Here is a 6,000-nt window from a genome sequence, read left to right as displayed (position 1 = left end):
CTGACATAGGTTGGCTCAACTCCAACCAAGGTTATTGGCCAAATTCTCAGCTGCTGGAAAGTTTAGATAATTTAAAGTCACTGTGAAAATCTGCACCACTCTGTACAGTGATTTGTTTCCACTTTCAGGGTATTTGTGCTGACTTGCCCCACTGGAAACTTGCTTAAGCTGGTGGAGTAGAGCAGTGTTTCCTCTGATTTTAGCTGGTCTCAGAGTCCTCTAAGTCTCCTGGATCACATCTTTATTTCAGTTAGACAAAAGTAAATGCTACTGAGGACAGAGAAGCTATAACACCAAAATAATATTGTGTGATAAAAGAAACCTTTTACTTATTTTTATAGTTTATCCTTCACCCTGTGCTTATGTGTCCTTGTGTGTCCTTCACCCTGTCCCGGTGCAGTGGGATCAGCCCCAGTTTTCCTGCCGTGAGCCTCCCCTCTGCAGTCAGCCCTCTGACCCTGCCAGTGGGCTTCCCTTTGGAGCTCACTGGCGGTGGTACTTGGGGTTCCTCTGCTGAACATCCCCCCAGACATGTTTTCTAGGTAGTATCAGTGGTTAAGCTTTCACCCAGTGAAAGTCAGTGTGAGCCAACAAAGTCAGCAGTTTTGGGCCAGTGACAGGGAGATAAGTGTCATGGGCTAAAACTGCAGTGCAAAAAGTTTTTGCATGGGTATTAAGGCATGTGTTCTTGACAGACACCAGGCTAGCTTAACCATCTGGACAACATTTTCTCCTGCATGTGTGAGTGGTTTTATTCCATTATGTTTGTTGAGCTGTATACCTCCCTCAGCTGGATTATCTCCATTGATTTTAGTGAATTTCTCGTGATTTTCATCACCACTGAAGAACATTTAGTTCATTGCTCATAATACTGACACTACCTCAGCCCTGCAACAGCTATGGTAAATGGGTCAAATACAAAGTTGGGGTAGGCAAGAATATCCTCCACTGGAAATTTTGGGGACAGATTTTGCAATCCTCTTTATCTGTGCAAATCAGACCTAATCAGTGTGTAAGCTGGCCAGAAAGTGTCTAAACAAAACTGGTATAAAGTCCATAAAAGGAACTTCCATTTTACTGGAGCCAAGGGGAGGTACTGAACAGCATGAAAAGAGAAGTATAATGCAGAGTATGTGTGTGGGGACATAGCTGTATGAAGAACAAGGAAAAATAAACCCTGCATAGGTTTACGTTATCTGTGGATCTAGATGCCGGTGTTTTTGTGAATCTGTTGTAACTACTACAGCCACCTGGAGCATGCAAAAGGGGTGAAGCTTGTGATTTTAAAAAAAAAAATTAGGACAATTTCCTTAGTTCCCAGCTCTTTGGAGGGCAGTACCTGAAACAGTGCTTGTAGTTCATTGTGGGAAGGGAAGGAGCAAGTGATCTGCACCTTGTCTCCTGGGAACTCCCATGGCTGTAACGCTTGCTCTGTTCATGTGCTCTCCAGAAAGCTGCTGTGCCTACTGGGGTGCCAGTGTTCAGTGTGTTACAGTGGCTTTTCCTGGTAATGCACATCTATACTGCCAATCCTGTAATTTACACTTGCCACTCAGATTTAATGTCCATCCTTCTGCTGTGTGAGGACTGACTTACGTTGCAGACAAGAAGCATTCCCTCTCTCCCCTGCCTCTCTAGGTGTAAGCTCCGCTGCCCAGGTGGAAGGGGAAGGGAATGTGTTAAAGGCTCTGTAACAAGAAGGGTAATTTTTCCTGGCAGCGCTTTTAGGTTTGGTTCCAGAATGTGTACAGTTATCATTTATGCTCCTTTAAATTCTTTCCTTTTCTCAGAAGAGGTCGGTGCATAGAAAAACTTGGATTATCAGGCTGCTGGCAGTGGCCTGCATTTTCCACTGTGTATGCTTGGAATACAGTTTGGTCTTCTGCCTCTCCTGATTTGTTTACCTTTTCCCTTCCCCTCTTCCTGCTCCCCCCAGTAAGCTGTTGGATTCCTCTTTTCACCATAAATATTTTAAAATTTTTATGTGAGCCATTAAATCACTTTAGCAATTTCCCTGAAAACCTTAAAATTGCACATCTGATCTCCTGAAGTGTGAAGAGCACAGTGAAGACGTGTTAGTGCTTGGGTTCTCACAGCACTCAGAAGACACCAAATTTGAGTCCTTGCTACTGGAAGAAGAGCTTTGAAAATGTCAGATCTAATCCTTAATTCAGAGGTGTCAGTCTAAGCTGGTCTGTTTGCAGAGGGGGAAGTGCTCAGCATGTAGTGCGATGTCACACCCTGTATCAGTAAAGGACAGGTAGCACCTCCTGCTTTCTCTGTTGCTGCCTTCTCTAGTGTGCTGCAAAATCAAGCCCTGATTGTAGGAGGCAACGAGCAGTCAAAAGTTAAAAGGAAGAGTAGAGGGACCACGACAGTGGCTGAGAGGACCTTCCTTCAGTCATTTCTGTTCAGTGTTTCTGTATCCTTCAAAATAGAACTGGACAGGGACAGGACAGCTCTGGATCGATCTGTATTGTAGAGCTTCACACAAAGATGGTCTTCAACCCCTCTGGGATTGAACACCTGTGGTTTTGAGTATTGGTGCTCCTGACTTAACTATGTGAGTCAAATACTGCAATTTGAAATACTGCATTGTGGATTCAAATCTAGCCCCAAGCTACAGCGGACAGCAGTGATTACCATTTCATAGCCAGCTGATGGGTTCCTGGGAAATAAGAACTCCCAGCCTTGTCTTTTTGAAGCATTGTTAATGTTGTGGAAAAGGCCACCTTGGTCTATGTGATATCTCTGCTACTTGGAATCAATGTTTTTAGGAATGAAATTTTATTTAGGAAGGAAAATTATTTTTTATTAAAGGTAATTCTAACTACAGAGTCTCTGTGGCGCAATTGGTTAGCGCGTTCGGCTGTTAACCGAAAGGTTGGTGGTTCAAGCCCACCCAGGGACGGGTTCTCACCTTGCCTCTGCCTGTGGCAAGGGGGTTGGAACTAAATAATCTTTAAGGTCCCTTCCAGTCCAAACCATTCTATGATATTGGGCTGTAGGGTTTTGGCCATGTGTGCTGTTTTCAGCTGGGATAGTTAATTTTCTTCACAGTAGCTAGTATGGGACTATAACTTGGATTTCTGCTGGAAACGGTGTTGATAACACAGGGATGTTTCAGTTACTGCTGAGCAGTGCTTACACAGAGTCAAGGCCTCTTCTGCTCCTCACACCACCCCACCAGCGAGGAGCCTGGGGGTGCACAAGGGGTTGGCAGGGGACACAGCTGGGACAGCTGACCCCAGCTGACCAAAGGGACATCCCACACCATATGATGTCAAGCTCAGTGTATAAAGCTGGGGGAAGAGGAAGGAAGGGGGGGATGTTTGGAGTGATGGCGTTTGTCTTCCCAAGTAACCGTTACGCGTGATGGAGCCCTGCTCTCCTGGAGATGGCTGAACAGCTGCCTGCCGATGGGAAGTGGTGAATGAATTCCTTGTTTTTCTTTGCATGTGTGAGCAGCTTTTGCTTCACCTATTAAACTGTCATTTTCTCAGCCCTCGAGTTTTGTCACTTTTACCCTTCCAATTGTCTCCCCCATCCCACTTGGGGGTGCAGTGAGCAAGGGGCTGGGTGGTGCTTAGTTGCTGGCTGGGGTTAACCCACGACACCATGCAAGGCTGTCTGTCGTAAAGTGTGATACATTTCTGCTGGCAGTTCGTAGCACGGAAGAGAAAAGTGGTTACTCCCTGCACCCCCACAGCAAGCCCAGGGCTTGGGACTGGGGAGGCATTCCATGTGAAATGACCAGGGGTGCCTATGGCTGGATGATAAAAAGTTGTGGTTCCTAGGAACCAGTCCTGTTTCAGAGCAAGCAATGGAAATAATACTGCTTCTACTGCTGTTTTGCCCTAAAAGAAATTTTCATGTAAAAGAAGAGTAATTTAGAAATAATTATCTTCCCCCAGCTAGCTGTCATGGCAGCAAAAGCACCATAACAGAGCCAGTCAGTCCCCAAGCCAAGGTTATTTCTAAACCACTTCTAATTCGTGGAAACCAATTTGCAAAATTTTGAGTGGTTTGGGAATAAGAAAAGTCACTTTACAAATCATTGTCTGCTGCAGGAAAAGCAATTGTCATGGACCCCAAGCATAAAAACATGATATGGGGTTTTTTAGTGTGTCAAGTCATGTGACAAATTAGGGGGATACCAAATAACATAATTTCAACACAGTCAAACAGCTCGTGCTCCACTTGCATGGTGATTATCCTCTCAGTTTACACAGATCTTTGCACTCCTGCGGTGCTTTAATAACATCACTTTAAAACCCTGACATTTAGGTAACAGGAGGAGCCATGAATACTCTGAGCACCTACAGTCATCAGTCACTGTCAGCTCCAGGCTGAGGTTTCTCTGCTTTCTAACCCTGTGGCTGTACGCTTAGCTTAACCTCCTTTTTCTGACACTGGGTATTTCCCATAACCCCCAGAAAAGAATCTGGAGAGTTTCTGGTGGGTGTGCCCAGCTGCCTGAAGCCTCAAGAGCCTGTGCAGACAACAGGCGAAGGAAGAGGTTTGCAGTTCAGTGTTAAACGCTGTTCATTAACCCTGATTTCTCCCCGGGGCGAAGCCGGTGACGTTGCATTATTTGTGTGGCAGTAGAGCAAGGGACCTGCTTGAGATGGAGGGAAGGGGAAAAAAATCACTGAGTAATAAGAGAGCCTTTGGTCTGAGGAACTTACAGGACCAGGTGAAGAAAAGAGATGGAAGAAGGGCAGGATTGAAGTGCTTCAGGTAGTGGTTGTGTGTGATAAATGCCTTGAAGAAGAAGGGTCTAATTTTTCTCTGTGTTCAGTCTATGCAGCCAGGCTTTGGTTTCAATTGTACTGGTGTAAATCACAGATATCTCCGCTGACTTCTGTGCAATGCAGGCGCTCTCTGCTATCAGCACTATTGACTTAAGAGCAGTTATTCCCCTTATTACCTGGCTGAATAGAAGCCAGTCCTGTATCTGGGATGGGAAGACCAGGACTGGCTGGTAGTTGCCTGTGTTTTCCAGTTGTTAATCTCTTGATGAAATAGGCACTTCCTGCTCCTGATAGCACTAGAAGTCTCTGAGCATTTCGTAGGAGCAGGACTTAGACTAGTGGTATTGCTGTGTGCCCAGTAATGTCTGTATGCAACCACTCCCATACTGCTCAGCAGCCTGGCATCCCCCAGCCCTATGGAGCCATGGCATGACACCACCAAGGGCAGGGTTTCTGCCCCGCTGGTTAAGCAGAGCTGAGGTATCTGTGGCAGTGAGCAGGGTCCATTTGTTTTTTAGGAGCAGGGTTAGTAGCCCGCTTCTTTTTTTGAGTTCAAAATGCTCCTTGTGTTATTCATCATGTGCTGTTCTTATTTGTAACTTTATTGCGGTATTTACAAAAAAAGTCAGCCACTCCTTCTGTGTTTACCTTAAGCACATCTGATGTGCAAGGCACTGAAAACCTCACAATGTCATTTTTTCCCAAAGACCACTAGGCTTTGCCATGGCAAGTCTCAGCTGTGGGGAGTGTAGATGCTTCAAGCACATGAAGGATCCTCTTGTGATGCAACATCCCAACTCCTGTGACATGATGCAGTTCAGTAGCCCAGTTCCAGATCCTCTCCCATCTGGCCACTGGAGTTGTGTGCTTGGTGGCAGTGTGCTTGATTTGGAGCTGCAAGATAGGGCTTGGAGTGCTTAGTCAGTATTATCTGCTCTGTTTCATTCCACCAGTTGGTTGGTTGGTTTTAAAATATTTTGGATGCCTAATAATTCCAATAAGAAAGTTCTAAAAGAACATCAGAAAAGCCATCCACAGTATTTAAATCACTATGTTAATGCAACTGAGCTCATGCGGCTAAGAGATTGCAAATCATTTTCAGATGCCGTCAGCATCTTTTTTTTTTGCGCTTTCTATGTCCTCCCGTGACCATTGCTTGGAGAGCCATGTATACACTCGAAGGATTTGCTTTGAGGGGAGGGCTCAAATATCAAAGTGGAAAAAAAGCATTCAAACCTAAAAGCTG

General features: G+C 45.3%; 1 non-coding gene across 1 annotated transcript; it reads left to right on the top strand.

Moving 5' to 3' along the window:
- Positions 1–2,837: 2,837 nt before the first annotated feature.
- TRNAN-GUU (transfer RNA asparagine (anticodon GUU)) lies at positions 2,838–2,911 on the top strand. Its single transcript has one exon. It is a non-coding gene; the product is annotated as a tRNA-Asn (tRNA).
- Positions 2,912–6,000: the final 3,089 nt, after the last annotated feature.

The sequence above is a fragment of the Leptosomus discolor genome, chromosome 7, assembly GCF_034619465.1.
Source record: "Leptosomus discolor isolate bLepDis1 chromosome 7, bLepDis1.hap2, whole genome shotgun sequence".
In the NCBI taxonomy this organism is placed as follows: domain Eukaryota; kingdom Metazoa; phylum Chordata; class Aves; order Leptosomiformes; family Leptosomidae; genus Leptosomus; species Leptosomus discolor.
The sequence above is the reverse complement of the archived record's forward strand: the minus strand, read 5'-3'. Positions and strand labels throughout refer to the sequence as shown.